We start from the raw sequence: 25594 nt of genomic DNA, 5'->3' as shown, positions 1-25594 counted from the left end.
GTGCCTTTTGTGTGTGTGTGTGTGTGTGTGTGTATTTGTTGGGTCCTTCATGAGGGTGCCCCAAACAAACAGAGCTGCAATCAATTTGCTTCTTTTGTTGTCTGTTATTGCTAAAACATGAAACAATAAAAGTAAAATTTGCATTCAGGCGAGAAATTTCTATGACGCCTATGAGTGGACACCAGATTTTCAGGTTCTCCCTATTGTCGGGGAATGGGCAAGAGGCGTGCGGGGAAGGGTTACAGCTGTGGGCCAAATTGGTGAAAACTTGTACAAAAGGCAAACAGACGGCGACGAATGGCGAGTGGCGAACGACGAACGACGAACGACGAACGACGAACGGCGCTATAAAAACAGCAAAGCGCAAATCAAGAAAGATAATAAAAATTGAGCAATAAAAAAGCCAAAAAAAAAAAATTTATATAAAAAAAAAAAAACACGGCGACAACAACAATAACGGGCCGCAAGCTAAAAATGCTGTCAAGTGCCAAAAACACGTTTAAATGTCAAAATGTAACTCCCCAGACAACTAAAGCAGCGGCAGCGGCAGCAACCGCAACAACAGCAGCAACAACAACAGCAACAACAACTGCAACAGCTGCAGTCGCTGAGGCGCCGCAAAAGCAACAAAAATCAAATTAGCGCCAAGCAATGTCGCCTCTGTCGACGTCGACGTCAACGTCGCTGTCGCTGTCGGTGTCGCTGTCGACGTCGCTGTTGCTGACAGCTTCCACTTCCAGACTTTTGCAATCATCTTTCAGTTTTGTCGTCTTCTTATTAATTTTTGGCGTTTTTTTCGCCATACTCTTTCGCAGCAAGCATCGCAATTATCAGCAGCATTATGCAACAAATTTAAAGAAGAAAAAAAGGTTTTTAAAAACACTTTCGATTTGCATAGAACACTGCATAAATTAGATAGAACAGGATGGCAAACTAAAAATATATCTAATGAATAATGAAAACAAAACTTGATTTAGAGTGTATCGAAACAATAAATTTATTTCGCGTAATACTTTTCATTTCAATCGCTTTTATAACTCTGCATCTTTAAAGTGTATAAAATATTTGTTAGTACTTCGTAGAGAGCTCTTCTTACTTGATTTCTTTTTTTTTTTTTTTGCTTTTTTTTTTTGTTGCCGTTGCGATCTCCTTTGCAGTGTTTTTGTTTTTTGTTACTTTTTATTGCTGTTCATAATTTGCGCTTATGCAAAAAAAAAACGACAACAAAATACATATATATTTTTTAAATTAAACGCAAATTTGTAGTTGTTTTCTTGTGGCAATAAAACGGCGACAATCCAGCACCAAAAAAAAATATAAGAAAACAAGAAAAAAAAGGAGCGAGAAACCCAAGCGCGAAACCAACTGCTGCAAAACTCCGGGGGACAACAATGAGAAATAAAATGATTATTATATCATTATAGCAAAGTGCGTTAAAATTTATGAACAATGAAAACTTTTTTCGCTGCTGCAGCTGCTGAGACTGCAGTGCAGAGGGAAAAGAATCCGGATGGGTGCTACGACCCGGGAACAGTCGCAATCGCAGTCGCAGTCACACAGGAGAAGGGAATACTCGATGTGTGTACTGCGGAATATAACGAGTTGCGGCTACATAAAATACACGTCGACGACGAGTACACGCTCATAAATATATCAGGCCATTCATCAGTTGGCGAGCAGTTTAGAACTTTTACTTGAGGCTGGCAAACAGGTCCCAGGGGAATACCACACACAACAAAACAGATAACCAGATGCTAACATGGCTAAACATTAGAATGGAGTGTGCCGACCTCAGGAGGGCAAGAGTTTTTTGTTAAAGTGTTGAAATTTATTGCACAACTTTGCTTAAAATGCACAACTGTTCTCACGCAGAGAACTGTTCCCACGATTCTTGTTTATACTAATAGTATTAGTGTAGGTATTAGGTATTAGTCTAATACCACACAAAAGATGATATGGAAGGGCAAGAGGTGTTTTATCTAGCACTCAAAATTGCTTTAAATGCACAACTATTCTCAGAGTGAACTAAACTGTTCCCAAGATTTATGACTACACAACAACAGTTAACCAGATGTTAACAAAGTGCAAGAGCACTCGAAATTGCCTAAAATGCACAACTGTTCTCAGTCAGAGAACTTAACTGTTCCCAGGAGTCCTGTTTATATTGATACCATACAAAAGATGAGAATGGTAAGAGTTCTCTTTCTGTGTTTATATCAAAGTGTTGCTAGCGTTCTCGGAAATGCACAACTGTTCTCAGTCAGAGAACTAAACTGTTCCCAGGATTCCTGCTTATATTGATATTACACAAAAGATCAGAACGGTAAAAGTTCTCTTTCTGTGTTTATATCAAAGTGTTGCTAGCGTTCTCGGAAATGCACAACTGTTCTCAGGCAGACAACTAAAGTGTTCCCAGGATTCCAGTTTATATTGATACCATACAAAAGATGAGAACGGTAAGTTCTCTTTCTGTGTTTATATAATATGAATGTGTTGCTAGCGTTCTCGGAAATGCACAACTGTTCTCAGGCAGAGAACTAAACTGTTCCCAGGATTCGTGTCTATGCTAAATAGCTCTTCACGAACTGTACCCAGCGCAGCAGCAGGCAGCATCTAAAAAGGTGCTAACGAACGACAATGCAATGCATTGAAAACGTGGCGCATCAAATCGATTGCGATTGATTAATTATGAAATACTTAACGTTGCTCAAAATGCAATCAGAAAGAATCAATCATTTAACATATTCACAACGTCAGCGTCAGCGTCAACGTCAACTCCAACGCAAACTCGAACTCGAACTCGCACTCGAATTCGAATTGACTGCATAATTTGTATACTATTCATAACTGGCACTTGAATGCAGCTGACGGACGACGATTGCAACAGTTCGAAAACCAAAAGTGATTGCTTGACGGGCGACCAAGACATGATTAAAGCTCAATTAATTGCAACTGACAATGACAAGGAGAAGTCTCAGCTCTCAACTCTCAGTTCTCAGTTCTCAGCTGGAGTTGCGCGCTCTGAGCTGTGATGTTGTGATGTCAGGGACAGCCAAAAAAACAAAAAAAAAACAGAAGTAGAAAAAACGAGACACAGCAAGAGCTACGTGGAGAACTTTGCTCAGGCAAGACATAGGGAAGGGGAGCAGGGGAAGGGGAGGCAAGCGCTGTGGGTCAGAGTTCTGTGTAATCATTATCAACGAACATAAAGCCAAGTATGTGTAGTATAAAGCTATAGCTATGTTATATACATTCATAGCTATTGCATATTATGGCTGTATTAAAGCTAAAGCTTTGTCGTAATCTGCTTGACAGCATAACTCGCCCCTTCCCGTTGACACTCCCACAAATGCACTTACGCCCCTTCCCCCCACTCGCCCACCGCCTTTTTCGCCTCTTTTTCCTCCTCCCGCTCCTGGCGTTGGGGCCGTTGCACGATCACTTTAATGGAGGTCAACGTTCCCCCCGAGCAAGCGACTTTGTTGTGTGTGTGCTAGTGTGTGTGTGTGCGTGTGTTTATGTGTGTGCCTGCTTGTCTTTGTATTTGTATTGCGACTTTTAATGCGGTTTGTTTTCGATTTCGATTAGACAAAGTTACGCACGCTCTCGCTTTGCATTCTTCCCCCCTCTCTCTCTCTTTCTCTCTCTCTCTCTCACCCACTCACCTTCCCCCCCTCCCTTTCTCTGCCTTGCTGCATCTATCTCGCTTGCACTCAGCGCCTTTGTAATGTCATTAAACTTTCTATGTCTGTGCTTATCACAGTGGCTGCCGCTACTGAGCAGGGCGGCACACGGCAGCAACATGTTGCTGTTGTCGTTGTTGCGGCTGCGACTGCAATCGAGTGGCAGGCTCGCTCATTAGTTCAATGATTTTGAATGTGGAGCAGCAACAATGCCGCATCTATTGCTGTGGCCGGCATTGATTTATCTGCCATCTCACGTTCCAATGCACGACAACAACAACTGCAACAGCAACAGCAAGAGCAACAGCAGCAGCAGCAACAACAATGAAGGGCTGCCGCTTGCTTGGTTGCTTGCTTGTCGTGATCAGTGGCCCGCTTTGGTCCGATCCATGGCCCACCCATGACTCGCATTGTTTCGTGCGCAACATCATCATCATGTTCATCATCATGAGCAACGTTGTCGTCGTCGTCAGCGTCGACAGCGTTCGCGTCATCGTCATCGTCATCGCCTAATGCCATTGCATTTTCAATTGAATTGCTTGAACCACAAAATCATTGACAGCACACAAAGTTAACAACTGGCAACAATGCGGCTGCCATAGTTGTTTTTGTTGTTGTTGTTGCTGCTTTGAGGCATCAGCAACATGTCAGCATCGGTCACACGGCCAATCGCCCATTCAGCAAAGAGGGCGCCATCGGTTCATGGGAAACTGCGGCAAAAGATGCCACACAGCAAGCAGCAAGCAGCAAACAGCAGCAGCAGCAACAGCAGCAACAACAACAACAGCAACAACTAGCTGCAGCTGCAGCTGCAACAACTTTGGCCCCGCTGCAATCGCTGGCATTGGTGTGGGCGATTGCTGATGAAGAATGAAGCATGAAGCGCGCGAGAATGAGGAATGAAGCATAAAGCAGAGGGCGGCAGTGATAGTTGTAGAGCAACAATAACAACAACAGCAAAACGAGGGGGAAGGGGGAAGTGTTGCTGACAATTTGCTTGCTTGCATTTCGCTGTCGCAACAAATTTTAATACATTTCTCACATAATTCGACTCTTGGCCCCGTCGCTCACAACTGCTCACAAGATATTCTTCGTCTTGTTGTTCTTGTTGTTGTTATTCCTACAATGATTGTCGTTGTTGTTGTATCGTTGCATTGTTGTTGCAACTGATTCGCTATGCGCCCCCCAAAACCAACCCAACCCAACAGCAACAGCAACAGCAACAGCCCTGAGCCTGAGCATCTGGTTGGTGTTGGTGTCGAGTCAAGTATGCCATGACAAGCAGCGATCAGGCGATGAATACCATACAAAAGTGCAGAGACTAGAATTAAGGAGAATAGAAGAAATGCATTCTAACATTTTCCACTGAATTGAATTGAATAAATAGTGAGTGCGGAATGCAAAATATATATTGAACAAAGAATTAATAATCCAGCACACAATAGGGGAGAATATTACTTTTGAAGTAGACAATAAAGAAAAGCAAAGACAATGCGAATGCAAAATATACAGGCAAGAGATTACAGAAAATTATATAGAAGTATTCATGAAAGAAAATTCAGTGAAACAAATAGCTGAATATTATATGATAATACTGAATAAATACATACTTATATGGAATATTAAATGTAGAAAATATATGTTTGCCTTGCATACAGAAGTATAACGATATAATTTTAAAGCTGGAGTCGAATTTTTGTTCAGACAATAAAAGCTATACTTTGGTTGCTATCAGATAAAAATTCAGAAGTTACTTAAGAAATACTTTTGTATGAGCAGACCCGTCTATATATATATATATATTTATATGTATATATATTTTTTTAACTCAATGGTATATTTTGAATGAAGTATCAATATATTATCAATATACCAAATATAACATTTGGTATATTTTCAGTACTTTGAAGTATATATGAAAATTCAGAAGTTACGAGTATTTAAGAAATACTTTTGTATGAGCAGAAACGTCTACATACAATTTGGTATATTTTTAACTGAATGGTATATTTTGAATATAGTATCAATATATTAACAATATACCAAATATAACATTTGGTATATTTTCAGTATTTTTGTAGTATATAAATTTGGTATATTTTGAATGAAGTATCAAATTATTAACAACTTAGTATAACATTTGGTATATTTTCAGTATTTTTATGTATATTAATTTAGCTCTGTTTTAATCAGAGCATAAAAATGATTACTTTGACAGCAAGTAAAAGTAACAGAAAGAACAAATTGCCAAAGATTACCTCAACAACATTCCCGATAGAGAGAGAGCGATGCACAGCATTATCGAGGCACGCAATTCTTTGGCGCTTTGCGACTGTTGATCCAACAGTTTCATAAATGTTTATCTCGCCGGCGACACGTACGCGCATTTGAGGCATGCCACTGGCAGTGTGACCACATCCCATTTTTGGTAATGAGATCATGGAATTATGTTGTTTGTTATTTGCCGTACTTGTTGTTGTTGTTGTCGAGCATTTATTGTTGTTGTTTTCGCAGTCATAAAATTAAAAAAAAAAATAACACACACACACACACACAGAGGAAAACCCCAAACGCAACATACTGCATAATAAACAACCCTAACAACAACAGCAGCAGCAGCAGCAACATCGACAGCGACAGCGACAGGCGACAATGGTAGCTAAGGGTGGTGGGAGGGAAGGGAAGAGGGGAATGGGGAATGGGAAGTAGGCAAGCAGCATTCACAAACAACAAAATATGATAAAAAGGCCAAAAATCCAAACGAGAATTGTCAACCAAAACATCGCTGGCTACCGCAAACAGCTGTAACGGATGCCAACGTCGTTGTTGTCTCTTTGCCACCCCCCCCGCATTACTACTCTTCCCTTCACTTCCTCGGCTGACAAACAATCAACGAAACAGCCATAACCCAGCGGCAACAACACCCTTTCCTCCCTCTCCCCCCGCTCAAAGCCCTTGCTGTTGTCCCTAAGGCAACGAGGCGTCGGTGTTGCCGCTGGCACTAGTAACAGCAACACGAATGGTAACAGCAACAGCAACAACGCGTTGCAACAACAACGACAAGTGTGGCGAGCAAAAACACGCGTTTTCATTTTGCATACACCGAAAACTGCATTGCACAATGTGAATAATCCAGCTTCCTCCTCCTCGTTTCCCCTTCTACACCTTCTTCCCTTTAACGCCCATGACTCGTGGCCCCTTAACCTGCCACGCCCTGCACTGTCCTATCCGCCCACTTTCCCCTGCCACTACTATTCGCTGCCCATTCCCCCGCCCTCAGCTGCACCGTCAACGAGTACCATTCAGAAGCCACAACACACGCTACTCTGCTCTGCTTCGTCCTGCTCTCCTCTCTCCTGCTCTCCACTCTCCACTCAGCGCCCATCACGTTGCCCATTGTAAAAACATATGCTTTCACACTTGACACACACACACACACTCTGCACACACACACACGTTTACGTATACACCTGAATGCCATATGCATGCTGATGGCTGAAAAGGGGGAAAGGGGATAAAAGCGTTGGAGGGGCGAGTGCTAGAACAGGTGCAAAACACTCATGGAAACGATGGCGCAGCCAACAAATTTGTCAACATGCAGCAGAAAAAAACGCGAGCAGAGAGAACTAAGCAGCTAATTGGGTAAAGAACTATAAACAAAATAGAGAGAACTGAGCGGAGAAGAGAATTGCGACGAGAATCGCTCATTTTCATAGGGAAATGTGAAAAAGATCTCAGTAGAAGTTAAATCATTCATATTCCATAAATATATTATATATATAACAAATTAAATGAAAAATTATTGAACTACTAGCTGCCCAATTAAATCATTATAAAATATAGATATAGAATATAGAGAATGGCGAAAAGAATTGCGTAGAGAATTACGAAGAGAATCACCCTTTTTCATAGGGAAATGTGAAAAAGATCTCAGTAAAAGTTAAATCATTCATATTCCATAAATATATATATAACAAATGAAATGAAAATTAAATCATTATAAAAATATAGATTCTCAACACCATCAGTAGAAACTTAGAAAAAGTATTATTTATAAATTTGATTTTACATTTTTTTTTCTTCATTTGTAAGCTCAAGTAACTTTTTAATTGATTTTAGAATACAATAAAAACGTCACATTTTCAAATTAATTATATTATTAGATTATTAAATTAGATAAGCTCTTTAAGGCATTATTTTATTATCATTTAAATAACAAACAGAATATTCTAGATTTTGTCTTTTAAGTTATATTGCAAAAATATATTTCCCTTATAAAATAGTTTCTACAATTTCATTAAATTCATTTAATAAAAAACTTTTAAAATAATTGTAAAAAGGAAGCGAAGAAAATATTTCAAAAGGAAAAGAATACACGAAGTAAAATACTGAGTAATATAGAATATGTTTAATATATGTATAATCTTTTCTAGCACAATATTAATTGTGAATTGGAAATTAATTGTAAAAAAGAATGAAATGAAATATTTCAAAAAGAAATATTATACTAAAAAAATAGTAATATGCTGAATATGTTTTAAGATGAATTAATACAGAACATTTGTGGTATATTTTCTAGCATGAAAATAACACTGTTAATCTACCATTGTTTTAAACAAATGTATAATCAATAATAGTTCAGAAGTGTGTAAGAACAACTCTTTATCCCAATTCGATGCTGATCTACAACCATCAAGTTCTTGCGGCGTTGTTGAATGGAAAATAGTAAATGGGAATAGTGTGTCGCCTGTGGCTTGATGCTGTGACAGTTAGTAGTAGCCTTTATATCCTGCTGGCCAATCCTAGCCAGGCTCTTGCCTGCATGGTTGCCTTCCTGCTGCTTTTGGCCATCCACTTCCACTTTTGCGAGCGCACTTTACATGCATGAAAATTAAGTGCTTGTCACATTTGCGGTTGACAACGTTTAATTTTCAGTTTATTTTTATGCTTTTCCCCCAAATAATATGCCAAGCAGAAGCGCGGCCAAAAGCGAGTGTGTGCAAGTGTGAGTGTAGGGCGTAGGAGGCGTGGCCGCTGGCACATGCAAATGTGGCCAAACTCCAACAAGAAACAAGTAACAGCGAATGAAAAATGAACAAAAAAAAAGAAAAGCCAAACAAAAACAAAAACAAGAATTTAAAATAATTAAATCATTTACCAACAGAAGCGACAACAACAACAACAACAGCAACAACAATGTCGACGGCAGCAAAAATAGAAATGAAAACGGAATATAAAATGTGTAATAAAGTGTAATAATAAAAAACAATTGTAAGCGGAAGTAGCAGCGACGCATTCAGCTGTGACGTCGAGCTGAGCTTTGGCTTATATCAGCAGCAGCAACAGCAGCAACAGCAACAGCAACAGCAGTAGTTGCTGTTGGCAGCGGAAGAAGAAGGTTTCCTCGCCCTTCGCTCTCTCTCTCTCTCTCTCTCTCACTTGCTGACTCCCTCTCTTTCTCTTACTGCGACGACAACGTGGAGGCATCATAAAGAAAGACAAACGACGACTGTCGGCCATGGAGTGTAATGTAAATTACGAGCGGAGGCAAACAAGAACAATAAAAAGTCGCATTGTAATAGCTGTTGTTGCTGTTGCTGTTGCTGCTGCAGAAGGCAGAAGACGCATCAAATGAGGCAGCCAAGCAAGCGACCAGACCAACAAAATAATGCACCTGTAGACAGAGACAGAGACAGAGAGAGAGAGAGAGAGAGAGAGAGAGAGAGAGAAAGAGGGGGAGAGCGAGAGAACTCAAGTCCAGCGATCGGCGGTGATTAGACGCTGTTCCTCCCGCAACCGCCTCCCTCCTCCTTTCCGTCGTGCCACCAACTGTTGCCCCAAACTGTTTACTGCTTCCGCTTGCCCGCCAGCAGCAGCAACAGCAACAGCAACAACAACGATGACCACAAAAGCGTAACATGCGCTGCCGCAATCAAATCGCCGCGAGTATTGTTCTCTCTCTCCCCTTTGGCCAGTGGTCAAAGTTGCCCCCGGGTTCGTTGCGGACGGTGCGACGTTCGTCGACACTTTGACGCATCGCTGCGTTTAAGCGGGCGGACTGCGACGATGATGATGATGATGATGATGACGATGACTCAGAGTGCGGCACAAGCCGCATTGCTTTGCGAGCCAGGCAGCCACCCTGTGGCGGCATTTCATGCTTAAATAACTGGCCAACACAGTGCCAAGGAGAGGAAGAGAGATGAGTCAGAGAGTGGGGGTGGGTGTGGGGGTATAGAGAGGGGCAAGCAGAGGGGCAGAAGCGCGGCTTATGCAACGCTACAGTGCACAGAACTTGGAGCTATTCTATGCTACGCTAACGGGTATATTCCAACCTGTCTACCTTTTGGCATTTCCATTTAGTCACACACACTTGCACACACACACTCGCACACTCGCACACTTGCTGGTCAGGTGGTTCAGCTGGGTCAGTTGGCGGTTGGCGGTTGGAAGGCCAAAACAGTCGTGTACAGTTTAGCTTATTAAGTTTCCACCTACAACAACAAACAATCAAACCATAAACAAACTGTATTCTTGTCTTGCCAACCAACAAATTTACATTTTTATGTTTTAATACAAAGTGAAACTAATTGCGATGCCACAAGTTTGCTCATGGAGCGTGGCATTTTAACTTTGATTCAAATGCATAAGAAATAGATTTAAAATTCCATACTATTTTCTAGATTTGAAGTGAACATTTCTTTAAGCAGTATTGGAATAAATAAACTTATAAAAAAATTCAACTTAACTTTTAATCTGTATTATGAAATGGGAATTATAACTAAAGTGATTCCCTTTAAATACAGCATTGAAATTAACAAAATTTCACACAAATCTAAGCTTACAATTTATTGCTTTGAAAATAAAAAAAGAGACCTTATACTTTCATTTACATTTAAATTAATACACATTTGAATTAGAAGCTTAAATTTGAATTTCGTTAAAATAAATAAAATAAATACAAAACTTGAGCTAACAAATTAAAATCTTTGAAATTTAAATCGAAATATTTAGCAATATACAAATAGGATTATAGGCACTAATAATTTTCAATTCCTTAAACTCAAATTTTTCTTTAAATTGTAACTCAAGTGTAATAACAAAGTTGTGCTTGCCATTTTGATTTAAACGCTATCAAGAAAAATAGGAATTATAAGTAAAGTTCACCTTTCAAATTAAAAAAATAATAATAACAAAATTAAGCTGACAAAAATATGAAAAAAAATCGTTTAAATTCTTAAGATAATTAGAAAATCTTAAATGGCAACTCAATGCTTGAGTGCACATTTGAAATCAATAACAAAATTGAGTTGACAATTTATTTAATTTACATTTGATTTAAACCAAATATCCAAGTTAAACATAGAATTTCCTTGATGACAACTCAAAGCTTAAGTGCAGTATTGAAATAAATAAAATAGCAACAAAAGTTGAGCTTACAGTTTGATTCGAGAAGCCATTGGAAATTGGTTATTTTAATTTAAATCAAACACTCTCGTTTATTTCGATTATTTAGCAAATAAATTAAAAGCTTATCTTCTCTACTAAAATACCAACAAAATAATAAAAAGACTCTCAGCGTTCAATTGAAAATTCCGTTCAATAACAATGCAAAATTTTAATTTATAAGTTGAATATAAGCTACAAAGACTTTATTCTCTGGGGAAATTATGAAAAAGAAAAATTTGAAAAAATTATCAAGCCAATAAATCAAAACAATGCAACCGGAAGAGTTCCCTTAAGTATTTACGTTTTTTTTTAAATGCACAACAAGTTTCAAGAACCAAATTGAAATGTGTGCATAAATTTTCTTAACAACTATTTTAAATGCTTTAAGAATACTTTCTTATTAATCCTGCGATTAAATTCAACTAAACTCAAATTTCCATTTCCGAACTCTTTCCATTTGCAGCAGTTGAACTGAAAAATCGAACCCATTTGATGGAGTGTTTAGCGTCTAACTTGGTGAGTACTTGGAATGCAAAGAGCTATAAAACCATAAATAAAAACAAAATGAAAATGAAAATACTCATGTCTAAATCATAGCAATTGAGATGAAGATATGGAGTGAGGGGGAGGGAGTAACATAAGATGGAAGCTGAGGTCATTGATATCAAGTCTTAAGGCACGTATTGTGCATTCCTTTCGGCTTTTGCTGTTGTTGTTGCTGTTGTCGAAGTAGAATTCCAGAAATTCGTCGAGTCGCTAATGGCCATTTCGAATGTGCTCCATTGGCTGATTAGGGCCTCGAAGCTAGTGCCTTTAGCTTAAATCAAATTATTTGCTTTGTGGTGGGGAGGGGTTAAAATGCGAGGAGGGAATAGACCACGAAAATGAGAATTTCGTGTCTCGTCGTTGCTGATTTATTTTCACACTCTACTCCGAATGTGTGTGAGTGTCTCGTTCTCTGAGTGATGAGTATGGGAGTGAGTGATGAGTATGGGTGTGAGTAGTGTGAGTGTGACGAATGCTGAGTATGTGTGTATGTGTGTGGTGTCCGCCTATCAGTACTTAATTTGATTTGCGTGCTGTTTGTAACACTTTCTAATGCGTCTAATGAATTTTGGTGACCACGCGGACAATTTCCCACAGTCGACACTCGACACTCGACACTCAACACTCGACTCAACTCGATTCGATTCGACTCGCGGTGGCATTCAAACTTCGCATCGGATGTCACCAATTTCACAGTTTGACTGCCTGCCAAATGTTAAATACCATTACACGTTGTGTCCCTCTTTTCAGTTGCTGTCTCTCTCTTAGATAGGGGCTGGCATTTGATTAACGGAAACGATCGGTTTGCCTGTGGTCTGAAGCACATTTATTTCGCTGATAACGCCCCTGACATCATCATTAGCATTCCCATTCCCATCGCCATCGCCATCGCCATGATCATTAGCAGCATCGCAATATTATGAACATATAAGCTTTTGTTGTTTTGCCAAATATTTGACTGATAAGCCAAAATGTGAAGGTCAAACAGTTCAATGGGCCATTAAAAACCTCTTCCATCTAGCAAATCTTTCGACTTTGAGTGCGAATGTTCGCAGCTGCCACAAAAAAAAACACGTTGTCATTTGGTAGGGAAACCCAAGAGAAAGGATTGAGCTAAGCATAACAAAAATATTAAAGTACCAACTGGTATAAACTAGCTTAACATAAGCCATTAAATATAATTGCAGTTCGTAACCAACTTAATTATATTCTTTAGCCACATAATTCACCAGCTAATTTGCTTCAATTTATATTTCTCTAATAGTTTATAATACGAATTTTAGTTACTCTGTAGTTTTCGGTCGAGTGTGTCCGAGTGTGAGATAGACGTTACCAATGGTGAATAAAAGGACAACAATACCGCATTATTCTTAAAATATACCAAAATAATATACCACAAAAATACTAAAATATACCAAAAGAATATATTTGATATACCGATATAGTACTACAAATGTATAATATACCAAATTACTGAAAAATACTAAAATATATCGAAAGGTATATTTGTGTACCAAATTAATATACCACAAAAATACTAAAATATACCAAAAGAATATATTTGATATACCGATATAGTGCTTCAAATGTATAATATACCAAATTACTGAAAAATACTAAAATATACCGAAAGATGTATTTGGTGTACCAAATTAATATACCACAAAAATACTAAAATATACCAAAAGGATATATTTGATATTCCGATATGGTACTACAAATGTATAATACACAAAATTACTGAAAAATACTAAAATATACCGAAAGGTATATTTGGTGTACCAAATTAATATACTTCAAAAATACTAAAACTGCCGACGACTATATTTGGTATATTGATATAGTACGTCGAAAAATCTTTTTTTTTAATTCCACCAATTTTTACAAATCAGCTTTTTTTAAAATCCATTATTTATTTTTTTTTTTAAGTTAAAGTTATGAGTGAAAATTGAGCGATAATTTTTGCATTTTAACAGCTATGGCCTATCAAATATTCTTTCAAAATATTCTTGAAAATTGAATTTATTTCATTTTTACTTTTATTGCATATTTATTTATTTGTTATATTCAGAAATATAAATCTGTGGCTCGCTGTTGTTCTTTTTGTTGCGTATTCTTAGAAAACTTGATTAGCAATTTTATTGTTGTTGTTCTATTCAAATTCGTAGCTAATTCATTTTAATTGAGATGTCGATGTGTAGAGTATGAAGTGAAGAGACAAGAATTATATAACAACAAGTCTGTTAAAGCGAGGCATGACTGTAGGTGACTCTTAAAATGATATTTCATGTGACCACGCAACTCAGCTCAGCTCAGCTCAGCGTTGTGGTTGTCGTTAAGCGTTAAGCGCCTCTCATAAACCCATTTCTTGCTTGGCTCATCATCATCGAAAGTAACACCTATGAGTAGCATGCGGATTTCGTTTTGCGACCGAAAGCGAAACCGGCCAACGACGACCAAATCGACCGATCGAGCGACCGTCTGTCGCCTGCCTTACTATACGACATTATATCCGCATCCGCATCCATATCCGCATCCGCGTCGCAGTCGCAGCCACAGAAAAGAGGCGCAACTTGCCCTCAATTAAAGAGAAGTCAAATGGTTTGCTGAAGAACCCTGCGGCTACGACCAGATGCTGGGTAAAGCCCAAGGATTTTGGTCGCGCCCAAGGCCTGTGGTAAAATGTTGAGGATATGCCCGACAGTGACTGCTAAATGTCTGACAACACAGTCAGCCAACAACTCGATGGTCTACTACTATTTTCCTTTTTTTTCTACTGCGATTTTTGCTCCCCTTTTGCCAGCGGCGAAATTCAATTGAATTTGCATTAAAAACATGTTTTCAACAACAAATTTAACAAATTATGATAATACTTAAAATGAAAACAAAAACAGAAAAAAAAACTTACATTTTGCTGTTTTATATCCCAGGCGAAAGAAGATGACAATCAAAAGTGGAAGAGAAAGAGACGCAGAAAAGTCGTTGCGCATGCGTTGTTGTTGTTGCTGCTGCTGTTGTCAACACAGCGATTGTTGTTGTTGTTGCTGTGGCTGCTGCTGTTGGTTTTATCTTTCGCAGTTGTTTTATTGGTTTTCGTCGTTGTTGTTGTTGTTGTTGGTGTTGGATTTTGGGTTAATACCAAATTATTGTAAAATAAATTAGCATACAAATAAATATTAAATACGAATTCGTTTGTTGCTCGCGTTTCTGTTGCTGTTGTTGTTGTTGTTGTTGTTGCTTCGAGAACCGCGCTCTAAATCGTTGTTGTGGACTTGGCCAGTTTTGGTTTTGGTTTTAGTTTTCGTTTTTTTTTTTCTGTGTTTTATCTAAATTTTATTTAGTTGCTTAAAGTTTTCTTGTCGTTTGTTGCCTTTCATTTTTTCGTCGTCGCTGTTGTTGTTGTTGTTGGTGTTGTTGGCATTATGACAACAGCTCGTTGTTACTCTGCTTGTTGCACTGCAAGTGCCTCACATGGCACGCACACACACTCACGTATACGCTCACATATATAAATACCGTATATAAGCATAGATAATTCCCGTTCACAAAGAAAGATTCGCACACAAAAAATAAATATCGTCACAATTTACACGACAACAACAAATTATATGCACATACAACACACATATGTATATATATATGTGTATTATGTATGTGAACTAGTGTAATAAAGGAGGCAGAAAACGCACGCACAGTGGTACAATAACTGTTGAAAAATGCAATTGCAGAAAAAGAGAGAAGAAAACATTATAATAAATGAATGTTGAATAAATTATCATTTTGTTGTAACATTAACCAAAAAAAAAAAAAAAAGATTATTATTACTTCAACATGCTATGTGAACATGCATACAAATACGCATATATACATATATATATATGACTATATACGATGCTCATATGAATACAATGTAAAAGATTATAAATTATCGGCGCCTGTTGCTGCTGCTGTTGTAACAATAGCAACAACAACACAACAAAATGCGGCGTGTTTCACAACACATACAATTGTGCGTGTGTGTGTCCGGATAACATCGGTCTATATACATATATATATAGTATAGTATAGTATAGTATGCATGTACATGGAATATTAAGTATTATTTGTGCATTTTATTTGATTTTATTTCTCCCGCTTTTTGTTTCCTTTCACAGATACGCATGTTTTTCGTTGTTTTGTTTTGTTTTTGTTTCGTATTATTGTTGTTGCTGTTGCTTTTGTCACTTGCTGGTTACACACACCACACCACACAGTCCAAATTCAAATCGGAATCGGGTCAAACTAACACCAAAGCGATTCCCCACTACAAAAGAGAAATGCACACGAAAAAACGTTTTTATTTTACTTTTGTACATTTCGTTTTGTCGCTAGACTTTTTGGCGCACGATCGCAAAAAAAAAACACACACACACACACAAAATCAGCAAAGAAACATATGAAAATTGTAATGTAATTAATCGAAATGATGAATTAAGCACGTTTCACGCGATTAGTAATTTCTATGATTCCAACAATGCCAAAGTATGTTTTAAATACTACACAAAATGTTGCTCTTCTGTGACACACACACACACACAAATAAAAATTAAAAAAAAAACGTGTAAAATAAAAAACAAGGAGAAAACTATAAAAATAGATGGAGCAAATCGAAAATGAAAATAGAATTATTGATCGCTTTGTCACATTTGTTGGGCACTTGTTGTCACCACTGTTCGTTCGTGTTGGATGCTTCAGTTAGTTTAGTTTTAGCTGGGATTAGGTTAACTCGAATGGGGGATGGCAATACTGTGGGTATGGGAAGCGTAGCGATCGCCGACGATCGGATCTGAGTTTTAAGTCACACACACACACACTGCACGCACCGTTACCGTTCACGTTCACAGTTGTTTATGGAATGAGGCTTGAAAATGTGTGCGGGCGTCGTGGCCCCGAGCCCGCAGTTGACGCTGCCGCTGTCGTCGTCGTCGTCGTGTCTGTGAGCGAGAGTGCGACTGACGAAGAGAGCGCAAGAGCGCCAAGAGTCACCAGCCGAAAACGATCGCTGCAGAACTGCACAACGAGAGAGCGCGCGAGCGAGAGTAAAACTGAGAGTAACAACTGAAGTGAAGAGAGCGCAACGACTTTGACTATGTGACAGAGTCGATGCTGCCTTCGTGGTTGCTGCTGTTCTTGTTACTGTTGCTGTTGCTCTTATTACTACTTGCATTTGTTGCTGTTTCTGTCAGCATGCCAAAAGTGGCGCTAGCTTAAACTTTTCGCATCGCAATCAAAACAAACCAACAGCAAAGTTTACACTTACCAAATAAATGCTGTGATAAAGTTTGTACCGGGCATTTTTTAGTCGACTCCTCTTACTAAGTTGGTTGATTATGAACCAATGACCTTTTCGATTTTCAATTTAAAATTATTTGTCAGCTATTGCCTTAAATTTAATTCGATTTACATTCTTGTCATGTAAGCTCTATTATCATTCCTTGACATTTATTGATTTCAATTCCGTTTTTAGATTATATAAAAGAAATTCTCTATATTTATAGTCTAATCGTTGTTTGCTGATTTAATAACAGAAATTACAGTAAATTAAAATAATTTGCTTGACGTATGAGTAATATTTCCATGCACCATTTGTTTTTTATGGTCAAATCAATCTGAATAATGCAAAGTGATGCGAAAAATTGAATTACGAAGAAAAACAGAAATTTTACAAATATTTTTATTACCATCGTGATTTTTTAGTCACATCTGAATTAAATAGAGCAGCGAAATTTGTTATCGGGTTTAATGGAGGAAAGTGTGTGTGAATTTTTCGTAAATTTATCGATAACACTTTGCTGGGAAAATTTAGTTTTAACCTCTGCGCGTGTGTTCGACTCGGTTATGCGCATTAGTTGGCCAACAAATTTGGAACTGCAACTGCAACTGGACTCTTGCTGAGTTGCTTCGATGTTGTTGCTGTTGCTGTTGTTGTTGTTGTGGCTGTTGCTGTTGCTGATGGCTCTACGATGGGTATGACAGCTAGACACTTGGTCGATAGTTGGGCTGCTCATGATTAATGACACCGAGAAATGGATTTCGTTGCTTTTGTTTGTGCAACTAATTGAGAAATTTACATAGTCAGCCGCACACACTCTCGCACACACACACACACCTAGTATGGGGTCATGTTTTGTTGCGAGCCTCAAATTCTTTGGTAAATTTCCAGTGACATTTTCAAAGAAATCAATTTCCATTTTCACATTTTTTCTCTTCTTGTTTTTGTCCCATTCTCAATTTGACAAATTGTCGCTGGAACATTGCATTGAAATGCAGTTGTTGCATTGCATTGTTTTGGAATTTAGATTTTTGGCATAGGTCAGTCAAGCAGTCAGTCAGTCAGTCAGCTCGATTGGGACAGGTCAGAAAGAGGTCAGGAAACTTGACATAATGCTTAGCGTAGTAATCCCCTGACATTTACACTGTTCTGTGTAAATCCAGAATTGAGCGAATATCTTCAAATCACAATCGCCGTATTCTCGAGAGCAACCTCTCTGGTTTCCATCCATCCATCGAATTCCCAAGCCACCGTTAAGCTCATCCGCTTACATTAACTTTTTGCGCAATGCCCCAACACACAAAAACCAAATACGAAATACAAAATACAAAATACACATCGTCTGCTCCACTCGCTCTTCGTTTCTCTTCCTGTCTCTCTCTGGAATTGGAATTTCATTTCAGTTTCCATTTCGCTGGCGAATGAAGAGAGCGGGAGAGGTGAGCTCTGTTGGAGAGGGCTTCAGTTTATTGAAATCCTTAACTTCAACTTGAACATGTTCGAATCCATTATGGTTATTATGAATGGCATGTAGTGTTGTTTTCGTTGTTGTTCTCCTTGTTGCTCCCTGCTGCTGTTGCTGTTGCTGTTGCTCCATTGCCAAATTGTATTTCACGCTACTTTTAATTAGCCGCCTCCCAAGTGGCCCTCTCTCTCTCTCTCTCTCTCTCTCTCTTTCTTTCTCTTTCATTGCTGCGCCTGCTGTTGTTGATGCTGTTTTTTAGGCCCACATAATGGCCAATTATGCCCACTTGGATTCGGACATAACGCCAGTCTCTCCCCTCTCTCTCCCACCCTCTCTTGGCTGCCTTTGTCTGAGTTTGCTTTTTAATGGTCAAGTGTATTTCGGATGGATATGTCTGTTCTGGCTTTGGCTCAGGCCTTTCCCAAAAATCAAGACTTGCGCATCCAAATAAAAAACGAACAACAAAATCAACAAACTTTTATTTCATTTTTTTTTTTTTGCTGGTACTTTTCCTGTTTCTTCAGCTGCTTCTTGTGCTTTGTCTTGTTGTTGGTACTTTAAGTGAAATCAATTAAAAAATTTCTTTGTCTTTCGAATGTTTGACTTCGTTGGTGCCGAGCATCTTCCAAGTGGCATTTGGAATTCAATGGAAATTAATTTCTTTCTTTTGTTTTTTATTTTAGCTGTCTTGTCCTCCTCCTCTGCCTCCTCCTCCTCCTCGTGACCCCCTCCTTCGCCTCTCTACATTTTCATTTTCACTTTTATTATTTTTGGTATTTTTTCTTCTTCAACATCTTCACTGTCGTTGTTGTTGTTGTTGTTGTTGTATTTTGTAAGTTTTAATGTTCTCGTTTTCACTTTCAAGGCAAAAGTTTTCTTCAATTTGTTTGTTTGATTGGAAATCATTTGATTTTCGATTTCATGATGCTCGGCAATTACGACAACAAAGCGCATTAATTATAAATTTTGAAGCAAAAAAAAAACAAGACAAATACTGTTGAACATAAATATATATTATTCATATATATTATTTAAACATAAAGTAGGCAAAAGCTGGTCAAATCAATCGAGGGCAAACAAGGCGGAAAAACATTTTACAATTCACATGATAAATCCTTTTCATTTGAAATTTCTCGCCTAGCTCTCGACTGTCAATGTTGTTTCCCAACTTCGAATTGGGATTCCGATACGAGTTCAAGTTCGTCGAAAGGGATGGGGAGGACTGAAAGGGGACTCTGCTGCGGCATGCCGGCTCTCTCGATTCATGTCTTTCGTAAGTCAAAACGCAAATTGACAACTTAATGCCATCAAAGTTCAAAGTGCGCACAATAAACCCCGGCAACATGCGTCACCCTGGCATCGCCCCCCCTCCTGACCCTCCTCGACTGCGTTGGCGGCAGCGGCAGCAGCATCGACATTGACATTCAAATCTAAACATAAATAATAACAATGATAAACATATCAACACGTCGACAGCATTGGGCTTGGCCTGGAAGCCGCCACACACACACGCATGCATGCCACCGACACCGACACCGACTCCGACACAGATACAGATACAGATACAACTACAGCAGTAACAGATACAGATACAGAGATGCAGGAGGGTAACATGTTACACATACATATATGCCCAGATGCCAAATGCCGATACGCAGCGCCAACAACACAAAAAACAAAAAAAAATATGTGAAAAAGAAGTGGAAAAAAAATACAAGAAAAGGGCAACAGCATTTTTAGGATTCTGATGCTTTGGGCCTACAAATCGAATAAAGGCAAAAGAAAACATGGACATGCTCCACAAAAAAAGCAAAAGCAGAAATGAGAAGCAGCATCGCAGTGAAAGATGAAGAGAAAACGAGGAAGAGACACTGACAAGAAGAAAAACTGACGCTGACAACGACATGAATTGCAGCGATAAAAGGTTCAAACTTGGGTTACAGCCACATGAAAAGTGGACGGCAATTTGCCAGTCGTCAGGCTTTTTTCTTCCTCTTCTCATTTCTGTTTTGCCAAAAAAGCATTGAAAAACGAAAGAAAATTCTCAAATACAAAGTTGAAGCAAATGTAATGCACATATTTTGACGATACGTGTGTGTGTGTGTGTGTGGACAGTCAAAGAGATTCTGTTGCTTACGATCAAAAGACTTCTGGTACAATTCCCGACTCTTCCCCTCCTTCCCCCCTCCCACACACCCAACAGGTTAGCGAGCAGAACTACGGATATTTAGTGGCACTGCATAATGAATTTATCTACTTAAGAACTCACTGGCCCAATTCTGATAGTGTCCCCTAACGGCACTTTTGGCGTCCCATGTCAAAGCGAGCGACCTGCATTTCAAATCGGCCCTTTTGGGCATTCATATACCCTGTAAAATTACCAAATTCACTGTGGGGTGGCATCTCATTTAATGTTGTTAGATCTGCCTTTGAAGTTGGTCAACGAAATTTGATATTCTTCAAGTTGCAGCTCAAAAATAAAAGTTATTTTGTTTGGATTTGTTAAATAGTTGAAACAGTCCAATAATAAAGTACAATAACATTTTAGGAAAAACATATTCATTCCTTATACCATAAGAACGTAGAACTTATTAAATGGAAAAAATAAATTTTAATAAAACATTCTTGAACTTTTTTAATTTAAAATGATATTAATACTTGAAATACCTAATTAGAATAAGAGCAATGGAAATTCTAACTAAGGAAATGCTGCTAAGTGAATATGCTATAAATTATAGAAAAAGAACAAAGTCTAATTTGGTATTTATCAAGGTTCCTTTCAAAATATTGAGAAGATGAATTATTTTCAAACAGTTCATACATTGAATTTAATTTAGAATAAACAATTTCAGACTGAATTAATTTCTAATATTATTAGAATGGATGTAGAGATTTTTATTGTAAATCGAATTTGATTCCCAAAAATATAGAATATTATTTCTCAATAGCCAAAGGGGTATTTGAAAGTCGTTCACTAACTTTTGCATTACATTTGGACTTGTGTTTGTTCTGTTGGTTTCATTTTCCATATGACGTTACCAAAGTGACGACAAAGTGAAATATTTTCAGCATGATATCTTCGGAGAGCAGGCGGGACACAGGGAGACAGGCGAATGTTTTGTCGGGCCTGATAACCGAACAAGTCGAGACTGCGACTACGACTGCGACTGCGGCGGATACCAAGAAAATCGTGGAAACATGAACCCAAGTGGCGTCGCCATCGCCTCCGACTCCGACTCCGTCTAAGTCGATGTCGATGTCTCGCCCATTCGCACTGACATTTGAACTTGGCAATGAGTCATCACAAAATCAAAAAAACAAAAACAAAAAAAAATAATGAAATGGGAAGAAAAAAATACGTAAAGAACAAGATACGACTACTTTGGGCATTTGCAGAGGGTTCTCCCAAAAAATAGTTGTTGCTATTGTCGTTGTTGTTGTTGTTGTTGTTGTTACAGCATTTCGTTGACCTTCCAGGAATTTGCTGGAAGAGTCCAGCAACATCAACAGCAACAACATTGGCCACTCCCCGTGCCACATCCCTTTGAGTCTCGTCTGTGGTTGTTCTTGCTGTTGTTATGCACATCCGCTGCCAATTAATAAGTCACTTCACATATTTTTTGTTATTTTCCATTTTGTATTTTCTATTTACCATTTGTACGATTTACGATACGATTTACGATCAAGCTGTTTGTTTGTTGGTCCAGTTGGGACACTCGAGTACTCGAGAATTGACGGTAAATAAAGAAGTCGAATCGAAATCCCATCAAGTTGAAAATCTGGTCATTACTCTCGTTTAGCCATTTCAAATGCCCTTCGAGTGTGTCTGAGAGTTTTAGGCATTCTCCTCCGAAATAATAAACATCTTCAAGTGCACGCCTTTTTTCCATTCTCTTGGATGAAAACATCTTTAACAGCATGCATAGATCTTGCTTATGGCCTTTATTATTTCAATTATCTGCTCAATTGTTTTGCTGCTTTGAACTGCTTTTCAATTCTGAAATTCATTTAATCAAAAGCATTCATTTGATTGAGCATTGCCAAGAGTGCACAATTGAAAGTAGAATTTCCAAATATATATTCTCGAATATATTTTCAAATATGATTCAAGATTTTTTTTACATTTATGTAATCGAAATTCTCTATTTTATTTATTATACAACATTTTTAGTTTCATCAAGTTGAAATGTCCTCACATGCATGTAAGTGCGATGTCTGGAAAATATTCCAAAAGCAGATGAATCATTCAAAATGATGCCTGGCAATCAATCAAACTGTTCAAAAGTTATTTAATTGAAACATTTCCCATATTTATTTAGATATTTGTACAATCATTTCCCATAGACTTTTCCTAAACAGGAAAAGTAAATACAAAATAAATCGGAATGAATGCTTCCATTTCCTTTGCCTCATTCTCCATTCTTTTATTTTCGGCAGAGTCAAAGGAAATATGAATTTTCATTTTCCTTTAAGCCAATTTAAGTATCTCTCCATTTGTGTGTTCCCTCCGCATATTCCATATTCGATATATTGCCTAGAGCAGAACATGCTGCTGTTGACCTTTCGACATCACGATATAATAACAATAACAATAATAATAATAATAATAATATGAATTTGATGCGCATAAATGTCATTTTAAGTAAAAATAACTTCATTTCTTGTTAATAGGTATAACTAATATGGGCGCCAAAGGGGGCGTGGCCCAGCCCCTATGGCCATAAGGCAATGGAGCTGTTTTCCCTTTCCCCTCCCCCACTGCACACTCCCGTGGTCTCGCCGCTTCACTTGTTGTGGTCAACAACTAATTATAATCAATTCTAATCGCCTTTAAATTGCTGCTTTTACTACACGAAGTCGCTGCCTTTTCTGGGCCGCACTTTAAAAGGTGTTGTTGTTGTTGCTGCTGCTGCTGTTGTTGCTGCTGCTGTGCTGCGGCTTCCGCCTTGCAGGAGTTGGCTGCAATTGCCGCACGCGCCACCAACGTCTTACCATCAGTAACAGCAACAACAATAACAACACCAGCAGTTAGCCATTTCGATTTTTCTTCTCTTGGCCTTTTCGAGATGTTGTTGCTGTTGTGTTTGGCTCTTCAGTATGTGCACGTAACTTCTTTATACACTATCGAAGAGAGTATTCTTACTTTGCTGTGCAATGTGTAACAAATATCTTTTAATATATATTCCTTAGACAATGCATTCACTCTTTTTCTGCCTTTGTATTCTTTAAATGGCAAAGTGTCATTATTAAAACTTATCATGGCTTGAGCTGTTGGCCAAATGTTTTAAATATTTTAGGAGCTGAATGAATAGCAGAACTTTGGCATATAACTTCTATAGCTATAGCAATCATTTATCTTTCGTAAAAAACAAGAAAACCCATTTTAAATGAAATCAAAACAGCGCGGTATTAATCTTATAATAATATACTGCAAAAATTCAAAATTTATTTATACTAAAGGCCACATTTGGTATATTGTTATAGTAAAATATTCATAATATACCATAGAGTACAAAATTTACCAGATTGTCAACCATCGCAAAAGTTAGTACACTTTATAAAAGGCGTTTGATTTTTTTGATGTATTGTCATTCATAGTAAAAATCAATTTTAAATTAAATATTGTCAAAATGTTAATATCTGGTACATTACTATATTATTTATTACGTGATAGTATGAAGTACTGGCAAATTATATAGCAAACTCACATTTATATATTCTAACTAAATTTTATTGAAATGAAACCATGGTTATGAAAATCTACAATTAAGACGATTCAGATTTTTCGAATAATATTTTACTTCTTAAATTTACCAACTTATAAGTCAACTGCAACGCTGCAAGCGTATTTAAGCTTCGTTGCGCATTTTATATACATATATTTTTTTGTGCTTTGCCAGTTTCAGTAGCATTTTGTTTTTTATGGGCTTTTGGCTTTTCCGCTTGGTTCTATTTTGAACAGCAACTGCTTATGGCCTTAAAGCGAAGCGACATGGCCAAAATGAAATGAAACGAGACGAAACGAAACGAAACGGAATGAAACGAAAGCATTTCCAGATATTTTCAATAGAAATCTAGCAGAAGCTACTCCAACAGAAGCCAAGTGAAGTGAAGTCGCAAACGCAAACGCACTTCGTAGTCGAAGTGGAAGTCAAAGTCAAGCCAATTGGAACCCATGGGCAACCGCAATGTGTCAGTTTAACACGACAATCTACTTAAAGAGCGACCCGCATATGGACACTGACAGTGTCAGGATGAGGAGGATACCAAATACTCGACGGTGGCAGGGGTTGAGAGAGAGAGGTTGGGGGTGGCATCCCTCATCCCCCTCATGCGTTGTCGCTGTGTTGTCGCTGTCAAATTGACATTTTTCATTTTCGCTTAAAAACCACAAAAACCGCCAGATTGTTTGTCTTAACAGCGGCTGGCATTCCGGTGCTGTCAATCACAGCTGATGTGACTCACTTCCCGTTTGGTCCAGGCTTCGATCGAGGCGAGACAGAGAGAGAGAGAGAGAGAGTGAGAGAGAAAGAGAAAGAATGACAGCGAGAGAAAGGGAAGCCGATTTTCTCGCCCTACCCATTTGAACTTGATTTGATGTTGGAATTTATAGCAGGCTGGCAAACAACAAAAACCAACGCAGACACCAGGCGCTAATGTTTCCTGTCAGAGCAGGGAGCTGGCCAATTACCCACACTCCGTACACACACACACACACGCACTCACACGCACACACATGCTTGATAGCGAAACCTATTGCACTATGGAGAATTCGTACACTTTTTTTGCATAAATTATTAACTTGCAAAGTATGCAATTAAAGTCGCTTGAATGGAACTAAAACACTTTCCACCCTCGCCACAATTTATTGAATTCTTTTTTGTAAAGCGTTACTTAATATATCCTGTAATATAATACTTATCACCCTCGCTCTTATTAACTAATTATTTTCTTTGTTAAATCTTACTTAATATATGCTTCATTTGCGACTACTAAATTGACATTTGATTTTTTATTATTTCATTCATTACACAAATCATAATTCGCAATTATTTTACCATTTTTTGACGTAATTTAATAATTTCCAAATGCAACGAGTTATTTCTAAATATATATATATCTGCATTTCACCCAGCGCAA

The 25594-nt window shown here is 38.1% G+C and overlaps 2 protein-coding genes across 4 annotated transcripts in view; one reads left to right on the top strand and one right to left on the bottom strand.

Moving 5' to 3' along the window:
• The window catches only part of LOC117571174 (protein folded gastrulation), a 42740-nt gene extending 26142 nt beyond the window's left edge, over window positions 1–16598 (bottom strand). Inside the window, exons 1-2 of one of the 2 annotated variants that reach the window (XM_034253205.2) lie at window positions 16541–16598; window positions 14587–15384 (exon numbers count right to left, since the gene is read on the bottom strand). The gene's annotated coding sequence lies outside the window, so the exon portion shown is untranslated. The remainder of the gene's footprint in view (window positions 1–14586; window positions 15385–16540) is intronic. The other variant, XM_052003044.1, reaches the window with a different exon arrangement.
• Window positions 11594–25594, top strand: part of LOC117571166 (protein artichoke) — a 57257-nt gene continuing 43256 nt past the window's right edge. For both annotated transcript variants that reach the window (XM_034253197.2, XM_052003031.1), the window contains exon 1: window positions 11594–11648. The gene's annotated coding sequence lies outside the window, so the exon portion shown is untranslated. The remainder of the gene's footprint in view (window positions 11649–25594) is intronic.

Source organism: Drosophila albomicans, chromosome X (genome assembly GCF_009650485.2).
Source record: "Drosophila albomicans strain 15112-1751.03 chromosome X, ASM965048v2, whole genome shotgun sequence".
Lineage (NCBI taxonomy): Eukaryota > Metazoa > Arthropoda > Insecta > Diptera > Drosophilidae > Drosophila > Drosophila albomicans.
This window is presented reverse-complemented; position numbering and strand designations above follow the sequence as displayed.